This window comes from Crocuta crocuta, unplaced genomic scaffold, assembly GCF_008692635.1.
Source record: "Crocuta crocuta isolate KB4526 unplaced genomic scaffold, BGI_CrCroc_1.0 scaffold131, whole genome shotgun sequence".
In the NCBI taxonomy this organism is placed as follows: domain Eukaryota; kingdom Metazoa; phylum Chordata; class Mammalia; order Carnivora; family Hyaenidae; genus Crocuta; species Crocuta crocuta.
In genome coordinates this window covers 3,188,792-3,214,552 of record NW_027528977.1, presented here as the reverse complement: position 1 = coordinate 3,214,552, position 25,761 = coordinate 3,188,792, and the positions used below count along the sequence as shown (strand labels likewise).

General features: G+C 35.2%; 1 long non-coding RNA gene across 1 annotated transcript in view; it reads left to right on the top strand.

Moving 5' to 3' along the window:
* The first annotated feature begins 1,463 nt into the window (after nucleotides 1–1,463).
* Nucleotides 1,464–25,761, top strand: part of LOC144225864 (uncharacterized) — a 122,910-nt gene continuing 98,612 nt past the window's right edge. The window contains exons 1-3 of the long non-coding RNA XR_013333443.1: nucleotides 1,464–1,710; nucleotides 3,521–3,608; nucleotides 8,232–8,298. This is a non-coding gene — a long non-coding RNA (uncharacterized LOC144225864). The remainder of the gene's footprint in view (nucleotides 1,711–3,520; nucleotides 3,609–8,231; nucleotides 8,299–25,761) is intronic.

Below are 25,761 nucleotides of genomic sequence, written 5' to 3'. Positions count from 1 at the left end.
CCACACTTGCTTTTCATAATTTTTCATTCTCTGGACTCCACTGAGCCCTGATTACTCCCCTTCCGACTCCTGCATTCTTCCTTTAGGGATCTCGGTCACTCCTGTACAAAATGAAGTTCTGTCCAGTTAATGCTAGACTCTTTTCCATATTTCAGTAACACATTACCTATTAAAATCTGTCCTTACCACTTTAACTAGTGTCAGTGACAGTTGTTGATGGAAGCCAATAGCCTGACTAGCAGCAAATTGAATTCAGTGTCTTTATCATCTGCAGCAAAAATAATTAAAATCAATTTATTGTGTGTCTTACCTGGAGTTTGATTTCCCCTCTCCACGTGCCTGTGTTAATATTTTTTAAAGATGATCACAAAGATACACTGAGACAGTTGTTCCACAAAGATTCTTCTTTATTTCTAGGAGGAAACAAGCACGAAACTTGCTTTATAGTTACACTGGTATTGTCCAGTTTGGAGGAAAAGTCAACGTTGTCGGAAAGAGTACAAACACATTAAAATATTTTCTAGAATGCTTACAATTGACAGCTACAACTAGTATTCTCACACTCACAATATATTTGAAGGAGCTCTTCCTCTTATTATTAGCTTCCCATTCAATAAAGTCCTTAGATTCTTCTTCTACACCCTTTACCTTTCTGTCTCTTTCTTTTTTCCCTTTTTCCTACTGTTCCCTCCCTCTCTCCCTTCTTTCTTTCCTTCCTTCCCTCCTTCCTACCTTCCTTCCCTCCTTCCTTTTCCCCTTTATATACACAGCTAACTAGAAATTGTTCAAGCACATACGCCAAAAAAAACCCCAAAAAAAACAAAAAACAAAAACAAAAACAAAAAACCAGACCTGTACTTCAGAGTGGTATCAGCTACCTTACACTCAGTGAATTAATACTAACTCATTTATGCTCTAGATTGTTTGGAGAAAGCCAATAAGGACCCCATTTTCCTCTTTTTAAATTCAGATCTTTAGCAAAATATATGGTCAGTCCGGCTTTAACTGCGGAGAAAAAATAAGGATCAGACACGGGCAATAGAGACAAGTTTTGTCAATAGGTATTGACCAAAAGGTAAAACTGACTTAAAATGCTCAAATATGTGTGAGACCTAAATCTAACTGACTCCATTTTAGAAAAAGCCTCCATCTTGAGGATGAACTAGGCCGAACCCAGTCCCAGGAAAAAACCGCAGGAAGTACTTAGGCAGCCTCAGCCAGCCCTTAGTTACTCCCCTAGCAACAGCAACAGCCAATCAGTTTAAAAGAGGCGCCTCTGTCCCATGACGTTCAGGTTGGCAGTTTGCTGTCAGGCCAAATGGGCCGAACCAATCGGGTACTGACAAGACAGCCTGTACCAAAAGTCAACCTATCAGGAGGCTGCCAAGCTGGAACGCTCCAAATTCCACTGTAACCGCAATAAAAGCCCCACGACGGTGAGTTTGGGGCTCCATAGCGTCCCCGCTGCGTCGGGGTGCGTTGGAGTCCCTACTCCGTCTTGAATAAAGACCCTCGTGTGCTTGAATCGGAATCGGCTCCTCAGTGGTCTTTGGGGTTCTCGTGATCTGGGCATAACATAAGCAATGACCTGTCCCTACAAATATATACTGTATCATCACACTGGGGAGTCTCTGTTTCTATGAAAATCATATGTTGAAGAAAACTGATGCTAATCTTTAGAAGAGCAATGGTTTCTGCAAGTGGGGAAAGGTTTGTGTAAAATAAGAATGGCTTTTGGAGTTGTTACTCTCCAACTTGATTGCACATTGGAATCAAAAATGAAAAATTTTTTTAAATGCTGATGTCTCAATTTTGCTACACAGACTCTGATTTAATTAGTCTGGAATTAAGGCTGACTATAGAATTTAAAAAGCAAATATCTCCTCATTTGGGTCTAATGTGAATCCAAGGTTGAAAAGTACTCTTTTGAGATCCCAGGTCAGGGGCAGGCATCTAGGCTCTGTGAGGCATTTCTACAGTGGCCTCCAGTGTAACTGCGTAATACTCAGATATTAGACATTGGTGATTGCGTGAAGATTAACTATTCTTTTTAAGATTTATAGAGCTCCCTGTTGAGCTAAATATGCTTTGTATTTGGGACTTACAATATCTGTATTATTTACATAGGAAAAATGTGAATGAGTTCCTAATGAATTTAAAAAAAATATGCAGCCATTGTGAGTTATGGGACCCCTTGTACATCATTAATTCGATATAACAGAAACATTCCTTTAATGGATACTATTCAAAATACATTATACAGCTTAGAGTATGTTTCAAATTCTTAGATAAATTGCTTTAATTGGGAAAATTAGGGTGTAAAGTTGAATTCACTTGTAAATTTTTATAAAACTACTTGATAGTAATTATTTTTGTAGATTAATATATGAACTATTTTTCACATTTGTCTGTGATACTGGAAATTGTGGCTAGGTATGTTTACTTTTAAGAGTTTATTTTTCTTGTGCTTGTAAAATACTTAAATTACCTATAAATACATTTAACTATTATAGTTTTTTTCTTTTTGAAGTGTATCTTACATTCTCTTTGAAGAAACATATTTTATTGTCAAATATTTTGTAATTTTGTAAAGCTTTTGAAGAAACACTACCCTAAAATCATCACCTTATCAAATAAAGTATTAGGAGTATTTAACAAGTGTACATTATTTATTAGTAATTACAAGGAAAATAATTATTACTCTCAAATAAAGTTAATATCTGGATCCTTCTTGAGTATTTAAATTTTGTCACTTAAAAATATATTTATGTATGCACACATAAAACATTCATAAAGTAGTGAAGGATATTGTTTAGTTCAGAGTCCTTAGTTCTGAATAAAGATGAAATTCATAGAAATGGAATCACTGACTCAATGCTTATATGTTATTTTAATTTTGAAGGACATTACCAAGTTACCCTGCATAAAGTTTAAACTAGTTAACATTCCAACCCAAAATAGGTGAGAATAATTCATCCCCAGCTCTTGTTAGCATAGACATTAGGCTGATAGGTATAAACATTTTTACTAGACTTCTAATATGCATGTCTGAATCATAAGAAAGCTTTTTGAGCATGTTTTCACATACTTACCGATTTGTTTATACGAAGGCTTTGAATTTTTTTAAAGGGTCTATAGTTGTCATGTAGGTGTGTGCATGTGTGTTGCAAACATGTTGCAACTATGTTTTCCTGGTTTATTGTTTGACTTTAGGCTTATTGGTATCTTGAGAAATGCAAATCTTCAAATATATCATCAAAATTATCAATTGTTTTTATGGCAATTTTTTCAATTTTGTATCTTGCTTAGAAAAATCTTCCTCATTATAAGACAATGATAATAATAATGTCCCATGAATTCATCTAATATTTCTATGGTATAAATTATTAATTGTCCCTCTTTTCATTGAAATATAACACTCGGCAGGAGGGAGAGAGAGAGAAACAAAAATCAAAACAACATTTAAGTAACTGCAACCTAAATAAAGACAGACAATGTTGCCTCTATATTTGTTTCCTAGGCTTGGAGTAACAAATTACCACAAATTGGCTGGCTTAAAACAACAGGGATATATTGTCTCACAGATGGAGTGGCCAGAAGTACAAAAGGTTTGAGCTGAGTTGATTTCTTCCTTTTGAGAATTCATGGTGAAGTTATTTGGGTTTTTATTTTGCTTTGGGAAGTACTGAATCAGTTGTATTTAACAGATACAAAATTAATCAAAATTTCTAATCCTTTATTTAAATTTTTGTTAACTTGTGCTTTTTAAGTTTGTCCATTTCAATTAAATATTCAAATGTAAGTCATAAATTCTATCATAATTATCTTCTTATTGCCTAATTTTAATGTGTGTGGGTTCTGAAGTAGTGTCCCATTTTCTTTCTTTTCAAAGTATCAACTTAGGGCTTTGTAATGTTCTTTGTATTATGTTTGTTTTCAATTTTATTATATTCTATATTCTTTATTTAAATTTTCTTTTCTTTTTTAAATTTTTTAATATTTTTATTTCTGAGAGAGAGAGAGAGAGAGAGATTGAGAAAATGAGCAGGGGAGGGTCAGAGAGAGAGGGAGACACAGAATCCGAAGCAGGCTCCAGGCTCTGAGCTAGCTGTCAGCACAGAACCCTGATGTGGGGCTTGAACCCACGAACCGTGAGATCATGACCTGAGGTGAAGTCGGACGCTTAACCAACTGAGCCACCCAGGCGCCCCTTAATTTTTCTTTTCTTTAAGATTCTCTAGGTTCAATGGGATACTTTGGTCTAATTTGTAAACCATTAAATATGTACCAAAATAAATGTCCTCATAAGCATGGTTTTCATTTTTGCATGTGTTTTTGTATGTAAAATTTTTATTATTCTTCAGTCAAAATTATTTTTTAGTTTTCATTGTGCTTTTTTCTTTGACCATAGGTTATTTATTTTTTCCTGATTTCCAAACATGCAATGTTTTAAATAAAACGAAATAGTTTTGTTCTTTGTAAATAATTTAATAACTCAATTTTTTTAAGGTTTATTTTGTGACAAAGGGAGAGAGAGAGAGCATGTCACACACACCAGTGGGGGAGGGGCAGAGAAGGAGGGAGAGAGAGAGAATTCCAAGCAGGCTCTGCACTGTCAGCCTGGAGCTCTATGAGGAGCTTGAGGCCACTAGCCCTGAAATCATGATCTGAACTGAAATCAAGAGTCAGAGGCTTAACCGACTGAGCCACCCGGGCACCCCAGTTAACTAAATTCTACACTTTGCATGAGGGTTCGCTTTTGCATTCAACAGTTCTAAGGTTTTTCACAAATGCATAATGTCATGTATCCATCACTATGGTATCATACCAAATTTTATGTCCATCCTAAAAATCCGTAGTGCTTCATCAGTCTATCTTTCCTCCCCTCCCCCCAGCCGCTGGTTCCACTGATGTTTTTACTCTATAGTTTTGTCTTTTTTAGAAGGTCAGGTAGTTGGAATCGTACAGGATGTAGCCTTTTCAGAGTAGGTAGCCTTTTCTCTTATGTTATCTTCTAGGAATTTTATGATTTTGTGTTTTGAATTCAGGGCTATGATCCACTTTGAGTTAACTTTGTGAAAGTTGTAAGGTCTATGTCTAGATTCTTTATTTTTTTTAATGCAGATGTCCAAATGAACCATTTGTGGAAAAGACTATCTCTTCTCTATTAATTTCCTTTGCCTCTTTGTCAAAGATAAGTTGTCTCTATTTGTGTGGATTTTCTATTTCTCTTTACAGTGCTATCAATTTTACCTCCCATATTTGACACCTTCTTGTTAGGTACATAGGCTTTAAGGATTGTTCTATTGTCTTGTACAATTAACTACCCCTTATCATTATTTAGTGCCTCTCTTTGTTCCTGGTAATTTTTCTTGCTCTGAAGTTTGTTTTCCTTAAAATTAATATCGTTACTCTGGCTATCTTTGTGTTTGTGTTTGCATGGTATATCATTCTTCATCCTTTTAATTACAATCTATGTCTTTATAAGTAAAGTAGATTTCTTATAGACTACATACAGTTGAGTCTTTTTTTTTAGTCACTCTCTTAGTCACTCTCTCTTTTATTTGGTATATTTAGACCATTCTCATTTCAATTGATTATTGATATAGTTGGATTATTATCTACCACATTTGTTACATTTCTTGCACTTATTTTTGATTTCTTTAAAAAAATTTTTTTTAGAGAGAGTGAGTGTGAGCAGGGGAGAGGGGCTGAGGGAAACAGAGAAATCGAAGCAGGCTCCACTCTCAGCCTTCTTTTTCTTCTGCCTTCTCTGGTTTTATTGAGCATTTTATATGATTCTATTTATTCTCCCCTCTTAGCATATCAATTACATTTTTTAAAAAATTTATTGCCTTAGAGTTATATTATACATTTGCAATATAGACTTATACCTACTTGTACAAATACTTCTAAATCTATTTCAAAATATACTGTACCACTTCAAGGACAGTGCAGATAGATAACTGAATATTCCCACTTCTTCCTGCCCTATAATATTGCTGTTAATCATTTCACTTATTCACCTGGTATAATCTTTCATTGTTGCCAGTATTATTTTGAATAGTCACCTATTAACTCAGATAAAAATAAAAAATTAATATAATATTTGGTTTTAGCATTCCTTCTCTAGTGCTTTTCCTTATTTTGTAAATCTGAGTTTCTGATATATCAATTTCATTTTCTCTGAAGAACTCTTTAACATCTATTGCAAGGCAGATTTCATGGAAACAAGTTTTCCTTTTCTGGGAAACGATTTCTCTTTTTCTCTTTCACTTTTGAAGGATAATTTCACTAGTTACAGACCTCTGAGATGGCAGCCTTTTTCTTTCTATATTTTAGATATTTCATTCCACTTTTGTCTTATTTACGTGGTTTCTGAGAAGTGTGATGTTATTCTTTGTTTCTATGTAGATAATATGCCCTTGTCTTTGGCTTTTTCAAGACTTTGTTTCTTTTCTTTCTACTTTGGTTTTCTGAAATTTGAATCTGATATGCTTAGATGTAGATTATATATAATTTCTTTTTTAAAAATTTTTTAAATGTTTTATTTATTTCTGAGAGAGTGAGAGAGAGAGCATGAGCAGGGGAGGGTCAGAGAGAGAGGGAGACACAGAATCTGAAGCAGGCTCCAGGCTCTGAGCTAGCTGTCAGCACAGAGCCCTACGCAGGGCTGGAACCCACGAACTGTGTAATCATGACCTGAGCCAAAGTTGGACGCTTATCTGACAGAGCCACCCAGGCACCCCAATTTACCATATATAAATTCTTATGTTTCTTATATATATAAGAAATTATATGTATATAATTCATATGTATACGACCGTTTATCCTGCCTGCTGTTTCTGACCTTCCTGACTCTATGGTTTGGTATCTGTCTTTAGTTAAAAAAAATAGTTGATCAACCATTATAACTTAAGATAATATTTCAGTCCCTTTCTCTCTCCTCTTTCTAGTATTCTCATTTCATATATGCTGCACCTTTTGTGTTCCTCCCACAGTTCTCCAGGACTCTGTTCTGTTGTTTTCCACTTATTTTTCTTTTCCCCTTGCATTTCAGTTTGAGAAATTATTCACCAGATATCTTCAGGATCACTGATTCTTTCCCTCAGCCATGTCCAGTCTACTGATTAGCAAAACATTCTTCATTTCTGTTATTGTGCTTTATTACCTAGCATCTCCTTTTGATTCTTTTGATTCTCCTTTTGATTCTTTCTTGTCCATCTCTCCACTTGCATTACTCATCTGTTGCATTTTGTCTACTTTTCCATTAGATCCATTAGCATAATCATCATAATTATTTTAAATTCTTTGCCTAATAATTCCAAATTATCTGTCATATCTTATTCTAAATCCTTGCTTTGTCTATTTAGACTGTTTCTCTTATCGTATTTTCTTGTGGTATGTCTTATAATGTTCTGTTGGAAGTCAGATAGGAACGTACTGAGTAATAAGAAATGAAATAAGCGGGGCGCCTGGGTGGCTTAGTCGGTTAAGTGTCCGACTTTCACTTAGGTCATGATCTCGAGGTTCGTGGGTTCGAGCCCTGCGTCGGGCTCTGTGCTGACTGGCAGCTCAGAGCCTGGAGCCTATTTCGGAGTTTGTATCTCCCTCTCTCTCTGACCCTCCCCAGCTCACGCTGTCTCTCTCCCTCTCTCCTAGAAATAAATAAAAATATTAAAAAAAAAAAGAAATGAAATAAGCGCACATTGAGTGTGAGATTTTTATTTTCTGGCAAAGAAGTATATGTGTTGAATGTTTGCTGTAGCTGTAAATGTCAGAGGCTACAATTTCCTCCCATGTCCTTATTTTTCTTCCCTGTTGTCTTGGGTTTCCCTAGAAACTCCTTTTTAAATAGAGTCTGTGCCATGAAACTCTCTCAGGTTCAACCCACTATTTTTATCCTCTTATACTGGAGCCTTGTTGATGTGGTTGTAAGGTATACAATAATCTATATAATCTAAAATCTTCTGGTTAACGCTTTTTTTTCTTAGTGGTCCAGAGTACCTGGGCTGCGACCTTCAGGAACACTTCTTAGTCTTTTTTTTTTTTTTTTTTTCCTCCTCTTCTGTGAGACCAGAAGGCTAATGGGGTATGGAGCTGACTAATTGCTCTTCTTTCCAGTCAGTTAATGCTCTGGTTAAAGACTTTCTCTTGAGGGCTGGTCTTTGTTATGAAGAACAGAATGCTATGGGAGTATCTCAGAATGGCTTTTCCCCCTTCTTTTTCAGGCCAGGAGCCGTAGGAAATTTTTCTCTGATTTTCACCAAAAGAAAGAATCTAGTGAATCTCCTGGAGGTAAAACTAACAAAAGCATGCATGTGTGTGCGTGTGTGCGTGTTTGTGTGTGTGTTGGAAGGGGTATCCCCCATGTCTGGGAGGCCAAGTATTTGAACTCAGAAACTAGCCCACATTGAACTTCCAGCAGTTCACCAATTGCCATTCAAACATTTTATCAATTGCTGTCTTTAGCAGCTTCTGGTCCTATAAGCTGTAATGTCTATTCACATATCTCCCCAGATTTCAGAGCAGTGACTTGTCCTGTCACCTGACTTTTCTGATGGTTCAGAAAAAATTTGCTGGACATTTCCTCAGCAATTTTCCTGTTGTGAAAACAGAACTGACAACTTCCAAATTCTTTATAGGCCCAAATGGAAATACTAGCCAGTTTTGTCTAAATTGATTTTTAACTTAATTCCTTATGGTCATGGAAAACAATTATTTTTTGGCCCAGTATAATGCCAATTTTTAATAACTATTCCCTTCAAATTTGCAAAGAATATGTGTCCCACAGCTTTCCGTGTAGTATTTCACATATGTCAATGTGATTGTTCAAGTCATTTAGATCCAATTGAAAATTCATATTCTTTTCAAAACAAAGAGAAGCTTATTAATATCTCTTCCTACAGATTTTAGGCATTCTGGGGCATTTGTTTTTCTACAAATAAATAAGGCTTTAATTATTTTGCTTCATGTATTTTCAGGCTATACCTTAAGTTAGACATCACATTATAGAATTGTCTTTCTGTCAAGTTGTTATCACTTTGCAATTTCTGTATCATTGGCAGCGTTCTTTATGTTAATGTCTACTTATATAATATGAATGTGGCCTTCCAGCTTTCTTTTGCTTAGTGTTGGTATAATATATTGTTTTCCACTTTTTCACATTTAACCCTTCTGATTCATATATTTTATCTATGTTCCTCAGAAAATATATATGATAATATATCTTCTTTTATTTCTACTTTCCAAATTTTTCTCTAAATTGGAGTATATATATTATTTACATTTGACCTCATTATTGATATATTTCATTTTAAATTTATTTCTTTGCTTAATTTGTAGCCATTTTGTTATTGTTTTGGTTACTTGTTTGGATTGATTGTAATTTAAACATAAATTTCCTCTTCTATTTGCTTTAGTATAATCCAGAGTTTGAAACATGGCTTCTTGACTTACCAAAGTCTAAAGTAAATTTGAATGCATTAGTAGGTATTTATATATTCACCCTACCCCTGACTTATCTATAAGTTTATTGCAACACTATTTCATATTTATAAATCTCACAATACACAATTTTTAAGGTTTTGTACATATTAATATTTATTTAGTGAGCTTCATTTTCTCATAATGTTCTATAGCATAAAGACTATTCATTTTTATTCTACTGGTATTGAAAATACATATTTTTGTTTGCCTGAAATTGTCTTTTTAAATTCTTTTTCCTAAAAGTTATTTTCATTTATTTATAAAATTCAACAAACTCAAGAAACTAATTGTTTTCTGAGTCCCATTGTTTTGGTTAAAATGTTTAAAATTTTATATCCTTAATATTCTTAGTTCAATCCATGTAGATTTCAAAATATTTGATGATGATATTTTTCCAGAGTATTGGCTAATTACTTATGTTTTTTTCATTTTATTCTTTTCTTCACTGCTTTGATATGCCTTCTTTACCATATATACTTCTTTTTATCAATATATTAACTTCTTTATGTATTTAGATATCTTTCTGAATTTTGTTTACTTTCCCATTGATTTGCTGTCCATGTGTTGATTTTAATTTGTTTTATGTAATATGTCATTATAGTAAACTTAGAATTTGTATAGCTACTCCTGACAGTTGTATTCTTTTAAAACTATTTACTATGTAATTCTTACAGGGTCTGCATAACTGTGTGAAATTTATCACTTTTGCCTTTTTGAAAATTCTTATTGGTATACTTAAGGAAAAAAATAAAGCCTGTCATATTTTCTAACATTTTGAATTTGTTTTATTTCTTATTAAAGTTTTCAAATAATTTATAAAAATAAGGCATCTTATACCTTTCAATAGCTTCCCTTCACTTAGAGACATGCAACTGGGGATTGGTATTCTCCACCAATCTTGCTTGGTTATTCTTTTTTTCTTTTATTTTTTAATGTTTATTTTATTTTTTAAGGGAGAGAGACAGAGACAGAGCACAAGTGGGGGAGGGACAAAGAGAGAGGGACACTGAAGCAGGATCCAGGCTCTGAGCTATCAGTTCCTTGGAATCCAGGAACAATGAGATCATGACCTGAGCCGAAACCAGACCCTTAACCGACCAAGTCACCCAGGAGCCCCTCTTGCCTGGGCATTCTTTAAACTGAGTATATACGTTAATCATCACTCCTCTTGTCAATTCCTCTGCTAAGTTTTTATCCCACCCATGTATTTTTTTACCTCATGTTTCCTTTAGTGTTCTTCATATCGTTGCTCTTACTGCTGCTATTGTTGCTCTATGTTTGTTGCTTGTCTACTGTTTCATTTTGTGGAGCAGAGGAACCACAATTGTTAGTTCTTAGAAAAAGTGCATGGCAGTAATTTTTTTTGACATCTAAAAATTGAAAAATAGGTTTTATTCTACTCTTACCTTTGATATAAGGTTTTCTATATATCTCTCTCTAACTAATCCTTATTCCCCAACCCCCAGTATTTTCAAAGCCTTGTTTCTTTGTCCTTTGTAACATTTCCTCTTCCTCCTCCTCCTCCTTCTTCTTCTTCCTTTTGACAGAGAGAGGGCCTAGGTGAGCGAGAGATAGAGAGAGAAAGAGGGAGAGAGAGAGAGAGAGAGAGAGAAGTGGGGCACACCTGAAATAGGGCTGGAACTTATCCAATGCAGGGCTCAAACTCAGGTACTGTGAGAGCATGAGCTGAGCCCAAGTCAGATGATTAACCAACTGAGCCCCCAGGTGCCCTGTAACATTTTTTTCTTACTGTGTCTTATGTAGATATTTATTTTGGTGCCATTCTTATCAGGCCAGCCCCTTACTCCTTCCTTCCTTGGGCATGCTTGCTGTCACTTAGACTATATTGTTCTTGATTCGTGCTCTCCAGAGAGAAACCCCTAATCTTCTGCTTAAGTAAGGAAGTTTACCATATAGAGACCGCTTGGGGTCTAAGAGCTTCATAATATTGCTTTCAACCAATTCTTTGCTCTCAGTCCCACACTGCACTTTCAATTCAACAATATGTGTTGTTTTCAGTGTCTAGCTTTATTGAATTAATTGGCTTGCTTCATGGTGACATTCTCCCTTCATGTATTTATGTTGTAGGAACTATTATGCTTTTTCTGGCATTAATCATTATATTAAAAGGGATCCATGAAAAAGAGCTCTGATAACCATCGGATATAATTTTAAAGCCAGAGGTATTTTTTAACAACATTGTATATTATTTCTTTGCAGCTAAAAACATAATTTCCAGTTTGTAGGGTTTTGTTATGTTTTGTTTTGTTTTGATTTTTTAAGTAGGCTCCATGCAGGCGTGGAACCCAACATGGGACTTGAATGCACAACCCTGAGATCAACTGACTCAATCAACTGAGCCACCCAGGAGGTCCCAAGTCTTAGGGTTTTTTGTTTGTTTGTTTGTTTGTTTCAATGTTTCCTTTACTTTACTATTTTTTTTAAAAAAAATCTTATTTATTTATTTTGAGAGAAAAAGAGAGAGAAAGTGAGAAGACAAGGGGCAGAGAGAGAGAGAGAATCCCAAGCTGTCTCTCACCAGAGCTTGATGTTGGGCTCGATCTCAAGAACCTTGAAATCATGAACTGAACTGAAATCAAGAGTTGAATACTCAAAAGACTGAGCCACCCAGGCACCACTTCCTTTACTTTGTAAATAGCTCTTCTTCGTTTACTCAGGTCTCCATCCAAATGACAACACCTTTTTAATGAAGTCTTCCCTGACCACATCAGCAATCCCATCATTTGCTATCATACTGTACCTTTACACTGATATCATAGAATTTACCTGAAATAATTCACTATATTTCATACACTTCATTTGTCTTCCTTGCTCAACATGATATACTAATCTTGTTGAAAAGTGCCTATTTGAAGGTATATAGTAATTGTGCCAAAGATACTTGATGAATGAAAGAATAAATAAATGAATGTGACATTTTGCTTATTAAAGATTTTGGTACTGAAAAGTTGTAATAAGAGATTGACTTATTGGCACAGGTCACTTTACTGGTAATTACTTTGCCACAGATTAGGTACTTAACAAAATGTTGATTTAATAGAGATGAAAAGAATTTCAGTTGTCACTCCAGATAGAATTTTCTGTAATGCACACCCATTTTTCTTTTTCTTTTTTATTTATTTATTTTGAGAGTGTGAGAGACAGAGACAGAGAGAGAGAGCACGCTAGTGTGCGTGAGCCTGTGCTAGGCTGTGCCAGCTTGGAAGGGTCAGAGAGGGAGAGACAGAGCTTGACACTGAGCTCGAAGTCAGGAACCCTGAGACCAGAGCTTGAACTCAGGAACTGTGAGATCACTACCTGAACCCAGATCAAGAGTCAGATGCTTAAGAGACTGAGCCACCCAGTTGTCCCTACACCCATTTTTCTAATAAACAAAGCCCATGAGAATCAGAAATTGTGTTATATATTCCGAGTATTAACCATGTAATCCTAATCCTTTAAATTATTTTCCAAAACACTCTAGCGCTTTGTTTCAACTAGTAAATATTCCTTATTTCAATTAGTAAATACAAGATCCTGAACTATGTTCTTGTTACAACCTTAGTTTTTAATGTTTTGGTAGCTTTTTGTCTTTTTAAGTATTCTAGGGGAACATGATTCTTGCTATATGAGCACACCAATGTCTTTGATGACAGTTTTCTTCTCTTCAGAAGAATCAATGTCCTGCTGTTTTACTATTGGAGAACTTTTACACGTTATTGTATATTTATTGTTAAAACACATACCAAAAGAAAAGTCTCTCAAAGGGCTAGAAAAGAAAAATTGGAAGCTTTAAAGCAGCAGAGTAAAATGCATATTTCATGTCATAGTGGTAAGTGCTGCATTATATTAGCAATTTAGCTATAGGATCAGTGACTTTTCTGTCCTTTATTGAATTTCTAATATCATAAGAAAGTTACTAATGTGATAAAAGTCTTAAAGTATTACTGACTTTCTATCATGCTCTTGAAGTGAATTTTTATAGCATTAGCAAAAACAGAGTTTCAGAATACCCTATAAACTGACCAAAATGATAATAAAAAAAGCTTAAAAAATCAATAATACAGTTTATTCAGCTGATCTATTTGAAGCTTCTCATATTTCATTTTTAGATCTTTCTCTTTTCATGGCTCCTATTCATTGATAAGAGTAAAGTTGCAAAATCCCAACTTCCCCTGAAACAACATCTAGTTTCCAATAGATTGTCTTACTAAAAACAGACTAAAATGCGGGTAGTTATTATTTACAGGAAAAAATGATAACAAAGTACTTGCAATACAATAAATATTATTGTCAGCTTTTAAAAAAATTCAGCAAAATAAAATGCAGTGAGTAAATCACACTTGAAATGTTATCAGCTGTCATTCTGAATATTTTTTTCTGTTTTAGGTCTTGTACAAGTAGAATGTTTCAGTTGTAACAGACAGAATATCGTGTATTAGGGGAGTTACTTTTATTTTCTGTAAACATAATATTGAATATGAAAAATGTGAACAAAATTGGGAAAAAATGTTTACTTTTCTGTAGTCCTATAGAGATAAGGTAATCATTACTCTTTACCACTCATTCAATTTTACTAATGTAAAGTCATTTCAGTTGTTTGTAATTGAAATGCAACATAAACTGACCACAAAAACAGATTTTAAAAATATACACATACTCAAACTAGTTTTCACAAGTAACTTTTCCTTAACAGCAATTCTGTATTATTTGACAAAAAGAAATTTGTTTATTTATTGAGGATTTTTATGCTCTATTGTAAAATAGCTACTTTGGGTTACCAACTGATTAGTGCTACTTGTTCAAACATTTTCTAGTATACTCCATGCATAACTAAGTGCCAAAATTGTAATTTGGAAGATAAAATTTTAAAATACTTAAACATGAAATTAAACATTTGGTTCTATACATTTCAAAACTAGTCACAAAAATTATTCATGTTCCCATATTTTGTTTCTGTATTAATCACAAATGGAAATTGGTGATGTTAGTAAAATAACTAAAAAGGGCTATTTTTTAATCCCTTGGTTATTTCACATTTCTTCTCAGATAAGTATACATCATTGATTCCTTTTTGACTCTCTATAAAATTAATTCTTTTTTTATTTAAAAACTTTTTTTAAAATTTATTTTTGAGAGAGAGATAGAGACAGCATGAGCAGGGGAGGGACAGAGAGAGAAGGAGACACAGAATCCAAAGACAGACTCCAGGCTCTGAACTAGCTGTCAGCAGAGAGCCTGATGTGGTGCTAGAAGCCATGAAATGTGAGATCATGACCTGAGCCGAAGTCGGAGCTTAACCGACTGAGTGACCCAGGCACCTCTAAAATTAATTCTTAATATATTTGTTTGTGTTCCTGTATATTTTTCTTATAGTGAATATCTTTTAAAGACTATTAGAATTTTATAATTTCTCACTTTTTTTAGTGGTTATAGTTTTTTTTTTAAAGCCAGTCATTTAAAAAAATTTAAAAAATATTTTTTATTATTGAGAGACAGAGAGAGACAGAGCATAGAATAGGAGAAGCAGAGAAAGAGGGAGACACAGAATCTGAAAGAGGCTCCATGCTCAGACCCCAACGCGGTGCTTGAACTCATAAACCTTGGGATTATGACCTGAACTGAAGTAGAACGCTGAGCTGACTAAGCCACCCAGGTGCCTCTAATGTTTAGTAGTTTTAATTTGATTAAAAGATTGAAGGCAATGAAGATTGCCAAAATATATAGTATAGCACATCTTGAATCAAGGATCTATACATCATTCCATTCTAACCATATCTGAGTTCCTTTAAAAGTTTTNTGAGTGTTATGTGGAAACTAATTTGACAATAAACTATAAAAAAAAAATAAATAAAAAAAAAAATAAAAATAAAAGTTTTTCTTGTGGTGCTCACAATGTCCCTGTCATTATAGTTCTATGCTCATTTTTTTCCTTACTAGAACACGAGCCATACGTGGGAAAGTTCTCTATAAACCATGACACTTAGAGCTTAACCCAATATGACCCAGGGAGTACAGAACCAGTTTAAAGCACATTTCAAAAAAAGCAGTATGAATTAATCTGATTATTTATTGATTAAATTACCAATTTTTTTCACAGAAAACTGATGTCTTACTGAATTTAGTCTTCCATAATTTTATTCATAGGTTTGTTTATTTGATGAGATAAAAGTTGTAGTGGTATATGGGTATATTATTACAAAGATGAGGTTTGCAATAATAACATGCCAATCACTTCTACTCCAAGACCAGCTTGAACACACCTATAGTTTAACAATTTGGATTTATTATTTGTTGCAGCAAATAAGATTCTCCTTGGGGAGCCGTGGGAAATCTTAGGAAAAGTGTGTTAGAAATGATTTGAGTCAGCACTTAAGAAAGTGGGAACTTGTTCCAGATTGTATGTTGTCAAGAATTGGGATAAATCTATGATTGGGTAGTTTTAAATACCAGAAGGGAAGACTAGACAGAGAGTAAAGGTATAATTTGTTAGTAACCAGCAGTGGGAGATGTTTGCTCTTTTGTTGTGGACAACTGTGTTCAGACACGATTACTCAGTGGTCTTGTTTTTGTTTTGGTCCACCATGGTCAGAGTAACCTTGTTTGATGTTGATGTTCTTTGAAATTCTTTAGGTTCAGGAGGAGAATATTCAAACTTAACTGTGAGTGACAGGTTGGTTCATGGTTAACACCAAAGTCTAGCTGACATTACCAGGATAACTCCTGGATGTCAAAGATCACTTTTCTCTTTCTCAATTATTAGTATGTCTTTTTAATATATGTATTAGCAAATAATTTATCAAATGTATTTGGACTTTCTATTATAAAACATGTATTGGAGAGACTGCCTTAAGAAGATTTTTGTAATTGTTTCCTCCTCAAAATTATGTATAATACTTATTTTTTTGAAAGTAACCTAGTGACTCAATAGAAGTAGAGAAGCAAATATAAATAATTATTTTGCATGGAAGCTTAGCCGTCATATATGTCAAACAGACCAATTTTGATCTTTATTTCACTCACATTTGTCATTGTTTCTAACCAAAAAAAAAAAAAATGCTAATGCACATAAAAACAGCTTTCCATGTTCCTGAATGAAGCTGATTTATATTCTTTAATACTTCCCATGAATTGATTCCAGACACTTTAGGCAGTTTGAGGCTTATTTTGGATATTCTTTTAATTGAATCTTCTCAAGGAGAACCAGATTTTAGCTTCAATACTGTGTGGATCAACTATTGTCCCTCTTGGAAAAATTGTATTATAGATACAGAAAAATAATCACGAGCTTGTAATTGTTAATTTAAATATTGTTAGTTGTGTTAATTATAAGTAAATGTTTGACAAACTGAGTTCAGACACGAACTCCCGTGTGGAGGTTTGGTAGTTTCTGTATGAGTATTCCATCACTGCAGTCCTGTTTTGGAAAAATAGGTTAAATTTTCATGAATGTGAAATTTAAAACCATATTCCTAGAGCTCTCAGTGAAGGGTCTTTTAAACTAATTTAATAAAAATGCTTCTTCATATGGGCCTGAGGAGTAAAGTCCCAGAAATTGATAAGAGACTCTGCCTAAAGGCAGAAGAAAAGGCTGAGCCTTAGTGAGATTATCATTTCCACAAGTTTAGACTCACAACTGCATCAGAGAACCAATAGTAATTTTATTTGCTTTGTAAATCTAGAAAGAAGACAGCCAATGTGCAGGGGAGAAGGCAACTATTATCATGCAGCTTAGGTGCCTTGAAGTGCCTGGTTCCACCCCAGCAGTTATTTTTGTCATCCTTGCTGGCAAATCTCCCACACCCCAGTATCGCCGCCGAGGAGGACTGAAACAAAAGTGTTCAGACAGAAGAAAGGATTTACGGTTGATATTGAATGGGAAAAGTTAATTGGATATTTTCTATGTAAGGGCACTGCTGCCATTGCTAACCGTATTCTGGTCACAGAAGAAGCCGTGTGTCTAGGAACATGATGATATAGCCCTATTACTGGTCAATTAAGAGATAACAACAGTGTGGCAGTAATTTGCCTCTCCATCTGCAGCAATCTGTCACTAACTTTAAAAGCCACTTATCTTAGGAAGACAACCCTAAAATAAACCTCAGAATTAAGAATAATATATAACCAGCAAAGGAAGATTTCAGGCAAGAGTTGTCGAGCCACAAAATCAATCTGAAATTATTCTGTGTTATTTTGTGTGTTCTAAATATTTTTTTCTGTTTATATAGATGTTGAAGATGAATCTTGCCTTAAATTTATGAGAAAAAAGGGAAAGTTATCTTTTAACAATGGTAGAATATTTGAAATAATTTGTAGTTTACTATTCCTAAGAAAAATTTCAGATTTGTAGATAACAAACATTTTGATTTCCCAGGCTTACTTTATGTTAAAACAGAGGTACTAATTTTCAGTGAGTTTCAACCATGTCTCTCTATTTTATCACTCCTGAAAATCTCTAGAGGACATTATTAGGTATCATTATTCTCAGAGTGATTTATTTACAAAGTGGATTTCTTAACAGTTTGATTTAAAAAAACTAACTAATGTGTATATATATTCATCTACTTAAGCTTTGTGAGAAGGTACTATGTTTATTACCATTTTATAAACAAGGAAACTCATCTATAAGAATGGTTACTTACCAAAAATCACATATTTAGTATTTAACCATACTACAATCTTCACTACAATCCAATAAGAATAGTATCAAAAATGTAGTCACCCAGTTAACACGTGATAACTACATAGCTAATCCTTTAACAAATTTATATATGAATCATAAATTCCCAGTTGACACAGGATAAATATGTATTAATCTCCCTAACAAATGTGAATAATAAATATTGAAAAGGTATTCAATCAAAGTGAATTATTAAGGACATTACAAATTTGTCTATGGTGATTTTTCATTTATTTGCATGAGGGTGTAAGGAGTAGTGTTAATGCATAATAAGTTAGAGGTAGTTAACTTAATAGTAGTGTTTAGTGCCAATAAGACAAAAAATAACAGTAGGATCATAGGAGTATCCTATTTCTTTAGAGTGTGATACAGAAATGTCAGATGAAGGAATTACATTAGAAACTTATTTGAATTCAATGTAGTTGTTTTATTTATTTATTTTTTTGCAGGTATACAGAAGGCTTATTTTCTTCTCTCTTGATCATCTCAAAAGCCAAACAGTCTCTCCTTAAAAAGAAATAAAGTTGACTTCATGTACTAGAACTGAGATCCTATATTTCATAAGACATGCCATTTGGTTATGTTTTCTTGCTTCCCACAATATAAATTTCCAAGAATGCCATAAATATAAAAATCATTTTCAGAGGTGGGGTGCTTGGGTTGTGACTGACTCTTGATTTTGATTCAGGTCATGATCTCAGGATTGTGAGGTTGAGCCCCATGTTGAGCTCCACTGAGTATGGAGGCTGCTTGGATCTCTCTCCCTCTTCCTCTGCCCCACCCCCACATGCATGTATTGTCTCTCCTTCTTAAAATAAAATAAACACATTTTTAAAACATTTTTTAACATTTATTTATTTTTGAGAGACAGAGTGTGATCAAGGGAGGGACAGAGAGAGAAGGAGTCACAGAATTTGAAGCAGGCTCCAGGCTCTGAGCTGTCAGCACCAAGCCTGACTTGGGGCTCAAACCAATGAACCGCGAGATCATGACCTGAGCAGAAGTCAGGAACTTAACCGACTGAGCCACCCAGGTGCCCTTAAAGAAAACAAATTTTAAAAATCATTTTCAGAGTAGAAGTAACTACGTATGATCTTCTTTAAATGAGTTCATGATTCTAAAAGTAGAATCTTCTTAAGAATTCTTCTTAGGGTTTAGCAAAGCTGCCATATTAATTTTCAACCAGAATATGAAATGCTATTGAACCTTGAAACCCAAACATTTCTTTGCTAATACAATTTATTTTGAAAACTATCAACTATTAAAAGGTAGGGGAAAAAGAATATTTAATAACAAGATCATATAATCCTATCAAAATCTTCAAGAAAATAACATGCTCTTCTCTTTTGCTGTTTTCTACCAGATTTGTATATTTTACATTGCTTTAATGGTTGACAAATGCTCAGTAAATTTCGGTGCAGGAAATTTATTTTCAATCTTTGAATTTACATTTGACATTTAGAACTATCATTACAATTCTCACTATTGATGCGTATCATAAGTCACTCTATTTTATTTACTGTAGCTTCATGCATATGAGAACACACTGTTAAATTTAAAATATCAAGTTTACAATTTTTCCATCTCGTCAGGTAAACTATTTGAAGCAAAACTTCCTGTCAACAGTATGTGATACATAAATTTGAAGAAAATATTTTTCAGTTAAATTACAGTGGCATTATGTGTTTCAATTCAACATTTCAAAATATTTCCAATATTTTCTAAAATTCTGGTTTCATTTGAGACATCGTTTTGGTTTTCATTTGAGATGAGAACATTAGTAATTATTTTTGTTCAGAGGTAATTTTTTTTGGAAGCACATAATGGATTTGCTAATGCTAAAATTTGCCTCTGGAAATGGATACAAAAACAAGTTGAATAGCAACAGAAAGAATATAGTGCTTGATATTAATTGCCAGTGACAGTCATTTTTTAAAAAATAGTTTATTGTCAAATTGGTTTCCATATAACACCCAGTGCTCATCCCCACAAGTGCCCTCCTCCATGCCCATCACTCCCTTCCCCTTCCACTCATACCCATTAATCTTAAGTTTGTTCTCAGCATTCAAGAATCTCTCATGGTTTGCCTTCCTCCTTCTCCTCCCCAATTCCCCCCTTCTTCTCCCCCATGGTCCTCTGTTAACTTCTTCCTAATTCTCCTATACGTGCAAACATATGGTAGCTGTCCTTCTCTCCCTGACTTATTTCGCTCAGCATAACACCCTCAAGTTCCATCCATGTTGCTACACATGGCCAGATTTCATTGTTTCTCATTGCCATGTAGTATTCCATGGTATAGATAAACCACATCTTCTTGATCCATTTGTCCATTGATGGACACTTAGGCTTTTTCCATGTTTTGGCTATTGTTGAGAGTGCTGCTATGAACATTGGGCACCCTCCTACACTGTTGGTGGGAACGTAAACTGGTACAGCCCCTCTGGAAAACAGTGTGGAGGTTCCTCAGGAAATTAACGATAGAACTCCCCTAGGGCCCAGCAATAGCACTGCTAGGAATTTACCCAAGGGACACAGGAGTGTTGATGCATAGGGGCACATGTACCCCAGTGCTCATAGCAGCACTCTCAACAATAGCCAAAACATGGAAAGAGCCTAAGTGTCCATCAACTGACGAATGGATTGATATTGTTATTTAATCTGTGCTACCCCGCGGTTCCAACTAATTTGATTGAGGTTTCCAAAGTAAATAAAAGATATCTTTGATTAGATCAGGCATATTTTGAACTGACATATTCTAGATCTTGAGATATGTTTAGCATCTGAGGATACTTTGTTATCATTCAGGCTGCTGTCCTCCCAAAAGAGTTGCCTTGCAAAATATGTGTTTAGGATTCAACACTTCACATTTATTATAGGGCTATAATCTACATTTCCTTTATGAAAAAAATGAGTTCTTGAAAATGAAGCAAATTATAATCATAGGTAATGAGACCAAATGTTTAATATGATTTGTAATAAGAAAATAATTTAGTAATATTGTCATAATTTTATCTGTAAAAGAGATAGTACATTTTGCTTGTTTTGTATGTCACTGGACTGCCTTGATATTGTTTTAAAAAGCTGTGCAAAAATGAGACAGTGTGATGCTTTTAAAGTATGATGAAATTAGACATTTATCACAAACTGAGCATTTGTATTTTATAAACATCAATATATATTTTTAATGTTTAACTTATTTTTGAAAGAGAGAGAGAGAGCACAAGCAGTGGAGGGACAGAGAGAGAGGGAGATACACAATCTGAGGCAGGCTCCAGGCTCTGAGCTGTAAGCAAAGAGCCCAGTGCAGGTGCTGAAATTCACAAGCGGTGAGATCATGAGCCGAGCAGGAGTTGGACACTTAACTGAGCCACCCAGTTGCCCCTGGGTGCAATATATTTTAAAAGATTTCAGTTTTTGAACTTTGAGCCCCGAAATGATCATAATTCTGTTATCCTTAATCTAGACTGGATTAATCACTTAATGCTTTTATTTTAAAAAAAATGGGGACAGTTGAGTTTCCCTCTTGGAGAAATGAGAAAAAAAAAAGAAGTGTTAAGTGTCCCAACCCCTCCCCCTCTCCCACCAGTCAAATAAGTCTCAGCTGTAGGGCATTTCCATTGTTTCTGAAACCTCAGATCAATATCAAAGGAAAGGGCCTCAAGTGTTAATGTTGTGCAAAGACAGGGGGGCAGGCCTCTGAAAGACATCACTCTTCGTCTGACTCAAACCTGAGGTCACCAGGAGTCTTCAAGGAAGAGAGCCAAGAGAACGTCTTGGCTCCTTGCTGGCGCGGATCCTCACCCACACGGGCCCAGGCGCGGGCGCTGCTGGGAAGGCCGCCTACGATTTCCCCGAGAAGGCTGTGGGGCTGTTTGCCATCCTGGCTTCAGGCCCTTCAGATTGCAGGCTTCCGATGCCGCTGCCACCTGGCCAGGGCAGCTGGCTCGTCCAGGGGGCCTCTGGGCAGTGTTTGGCGCGGAGAAACATGCCCAGGAGGAAAGCTTCTCTGCCCGCGTGCGACCTCAGGTCAGTGGTGAAGCCAAAGCACTCCTTAGCAGTTACAGTAGGCCTTTTCTGCAAGTATGGAGGGTGCCTGCTACCTGGAACTCCTTGAAGTCATGGCCCCGCATCCTTCAGGACACCTTAGACGCCGGTAGCCACTTGATCCTGACGCTCGCTGGATCTCCGCTAGGTAGGTGGGCTCCATGAGCCAGGGGTGGGCGGCAGGTGTAGAGGCAGTGCCTGGCAGTGCGGATAATATGGACGGTATCTGCAGGAGGGGTCTTACTGTGGAAGAAAATGCCCAAGTTGTTCTTGTGCAGCGCTCCTCTTTGTGTGGTGTTCCTGCAACGCACACACTTGATGGGCTCCCATAACCCATCCTAAGGATTGTTCTCTGGGCCGGTTTCTAGTACAGGTCCTCCTTCCTGGCCACATAGCTGGGGGCCTGTATTGCGGTGATCATTTTGCAGTATATACAAATAGGAAATTGTTATGAACTTCTGTCCCAATCTTGGGCAGCCAGGTCTCAGGAACATTCCAGTGTTTTCATATTCGTGTCGGTCAGGCAGCAGTTGTGGTGAATCTGATCCCAGAAGTGACTGGGGAAACAAGTTATGGTTGTCCCAAGAATGGACGTGATTAGTCCTGTTTTACAAGTTAGTACTAATTAAAATGCCAAAATCCAGGAGTTCCAGAGTGTTCGTGAGAACATGACTCAGGGAAGGGGCCACTCTTCCACTCTGATTTAACACGGATTTTGCCCATTCCAGTAAGTGAATAGTAGTGAGTGACTCATTGTTCAATTTGCATTGTGTTTTCATATGCTCCTTTTGCCCTCCATATGTCATCTTTGGTGAGGTGTCTGTTAAGGACTTTGGCCCATTTGTTAAACACCAGATTGTTTTCTTACTGTTGAGTTTTAAGAGTTCGTTGTATATTTTGTATAATAGTGCTTTATCAGATGTGTCTTTTGAAAATGTTTTCTCCCAGTATGTGGCTTTGTGTCTCTTTATGTTGACATTATCTTTTACAGAAGTTTTTAATTTTAGTAAGTCAAGATTATCAATTGTTTCTTTCACGGATTGTGCTTTTTTTGTGTCTAAAAAGGCAGCACCATTACCAAGGTCATCTAAGATTTTTCCTATGTATTCTTCTGGAAGTTTTATAATTTTGCACTTTACATTTAGATTGATGGTCCATTTTGAGTTAATTTTTACAAAGGTTGTAAGGCCTGTCTAGATTCGATTTTGGAACAACAATGTCCAGTTGTTCCTGCACCATTTGTTCAACATACTGCCATTGCCCCAAGGTATTGTTTTTACCTCTTTGTCAAAAATAAATTCACTGTATTTATGGGGGTCTATTTTTGGACTCCCCATTATGTTCTATTCATCTGTTTGTCTATTCTTTTACCAATACCACACTGTCTTGATGTAGCTTTATAATAAGTCTTCGAGTAGATTCAGTCCTCCAACATGATTTTTCTCTTCAAATAGTCTATTGATTATTTTGCCTCTTTTGCCCTTCCCTGCCTCCCCATAGAAACTATAGAATCACTTTAAAAATATCTACACAATAACTTTCTGGGACTTAGGAAACTGCAATGAACCCATAGATCAAGTTGGGAAAAACTGACAACTTTACAATATTGGTTTGTTCTTTCCATAAACATGGAATATCGCCACCTTTATTTGTTTTTTTATGTATTCATTCAAGAGAGTTTTGTCTTTTTCCTTAGATGGACCTTGTAAATATTTTGTGGTATTTATTCTGAAGTACTTCATTTTAGTGGATGCTAGTATAAATGGTATTGTGTTTTTAATTTCAAATTTTAGTTTCTAGGCGTTGGCGTATAGGAAAGCAGTTGACTTTTATATATTAATCTTGTATCCTACTACCTTACTATAATCACTTAGTAGTAGCAAATTTTTTTTTCCATTCTCTCAGTTATTCTACACAGCAGTCATATGTTCTGTGAACAGTTTTATTTCTTACTTCCCAATATATATACTAGTTATAGTAAATTAAAAAATTCAGTTAACGATATGAGATCAACATACGAAAATCAGTCTCATTTTAATACACTAGCAAAGAACAATTTCAAAATGAAATTAATAAAACAATTCAACTTAAAAAGCGTAAGAACAGTAAGCTAATTTGAAATAAGTTTAACCAGGTATAAGATTTATACTCTAAAATGAAAACATTATTGACGGAAACTAAAGATGACCTAAATATATGGAAATTCCAACCAGGTTTATATATTCAAAAATTTAATATTGTTAAGAAGACAGTATGCCCCAGTTCAGTTTAGTGCAATCCTTATCAAAAGTCAAACTGCATTTTTTTAAGAAATGCATAAACTGATCCTGAAATTCATGTGGTATTGTAAGAGACCCAGACCAAACAATCTTGAAACTATCTTGAAAAAAGAACAAAGTTAGAGATCGAACTGACTCTTCCCAGTTTCAAAACTATATTAAGGATCTTCAGTGTCCAAAGTAATGTGATCCAGGATTAAGGATAGTCATATAGAATTCTATAATAACTTGAAGGTCTAGCAATAAACCTAAATGTCCTTGGTACATTGATTTATGAAGCCAAGACCATTCATAGAATTGTAGGAAAGCTACAAATTAATTTGGTTAACCATAAAACAGAATGAAATTGGGATATGGTAAATTTTTATGATGTTAGATTTGGCAGCGAGATTTTAGATATTATACCAAAAACATAAGCAAGAGCAGTAGAAGAGAGAGAGAGGAAGGAATAGACTTCATTAAAAAAGTACTAAATGTATGATATCAGAAAGTGAAAAATCAACCCATAGAATAGGATAAAATATTTTTAAATCATTTATCTGTTAAGGGTGTAATAATAAGAATAAATAAAAAATACTTTCACTTGAATTATAAAAAGATAGCCCAATTTTAAAAATGGGCAAGAGGCTTGAATAGACATTTTTCCAAAGAGGATATACAAATGGCCAGTAAGCACAAGAAAGTTACGCTCAACATCATTACTCTTTAAGAAATGCAAATCAAAACCACAGTGAGATTCTATACCAAATAAGAATAGAAAACAAAACAAGGGGAGCCTTGGGGAATCGGTTGAGCAGCTGACTTTGGTTCAAGTCATGATCTCACAATTTGTGGGTTCAAGCCCTGTGTCAGGCTCTGTGCTGACAGCTCAGAGCCTGGAGCCTGCTTTGGATTCTGTGTCTCCCTCTCCTTCATTCTCTCTCTCTCTCTCTCTCTCAAAAATAAACATTTAAAAAAAACGTGCTGGTAAAAATGTGGGGACACTTGGATATTCATACCTTAGTGGTGGTAACAAATGATGGTTCAGTGACTATGAAAAACAGTTTAGCCTTTCTTCAAAAAGTTAAACAATTTCACTCCCATTCCTAAAGCCAAGAGAATTGAAAATGAATGTCCAGGGGCACCTGGGTGACTCAGCCAGTTAAGCATCCAACTTCTGATTTAGGCTTAGATCATGATCTCAATGTTTGTGAGTTCTAGCCCCGCATCAGGTTCTGCAGTGACAGTGCGGACCTTGCTAGGGATTCTGTTCCTCTACCCCTCCCCTGC